This window comes from Cucurbita maxima, unplaced genomic scaffold, assembly GCF_002738345.1.
Source record: "Cucurbita maxima cultivar Rimu unplaced genomic scaffold, Cmax_1.0 Cma_Scf07697, whole genome shotgun sequence".
NCBI lineage: Eukaryota > Viridiplantae > Streptophyta > Magnoliopsida > Cucurbitales > Cucurbitaceae > Cucurbita > Cucurbita maxima.
In genome coordinates, this window is record NW_019279712.1 from 1 (window position 1) to 591 (window position 591).

Consider the following 591-nt stretch of genomic DNA (forward strand, 5'->3'; position numbering starts at 1 on the left):
GACTTCCCAAGTGGTCACCCAACTTAGTACTACTCTCGCCCAAGCACGCTTAACTGCGGAGTTCTGATGGGATCCGGTGCATTAGTGCTGGTATGATCGCACCTGACATGCCATGCGCACAAAATCGTATTTAACGCATGCGGGGCGGCATGATCGAAACGCGATGGGCGTGAGCGGGGGAGGTTCTCATTTGTAGAGAAAGGAAGAAAAGAACTAGGAGAAATTGAAAGAAAAAAAGGGGTGCAACACGAGGACTTCCCAAGTGGTCACCCAACTTAGTACTACTCTCGCCCAAGCACGCTTAACTGCGGAGTTCTGATGGGATCCGGTGCATTAGTGCTGGTATGATCGCACCCGACATGCCATGCGCACAAAATCGGATTTAACGCATGCGGGGCGGCATGATCGAAACGCGATGGGCGTGAGCGGGGGAGGGGTTCTCATTTGTAGAGAAAGGAAGAAAATCATTTGTAGAGAAAGGAAGAAAAGAACTGGGAGAAATTGAAAGAAAAAAAGGGGTGCAACACGAGGACTTCCCAAGTTGTCACCCAACTTAGTACTACTCTCGCCCAAGCACGCTTAACTGCGGAG

The 591-nt window shown here is 50.4% G+C and overlaps 1 non-coding gene and 1 pseudogene across 1 annotated transcript; both read right to left on the minus strand.

Moving 5' to 3' along the window:
* LOC111476339 lies at positions 1-104 on the minus strand (annotated as a pseudogene; the record flags this gene model as incomplete).
* Positions 105-237: 133 nt separating this feature from the next.
* Positions 238-356, minus strand: LOC111476338. Its single transcript, XR_002717052.1, has one exon. It is a non-coding gene; the product is annotated as a 5S ribosomal RNA (ribosomal RNA).
* Positions 357-591: the final 235 nt, after the last annotated feature.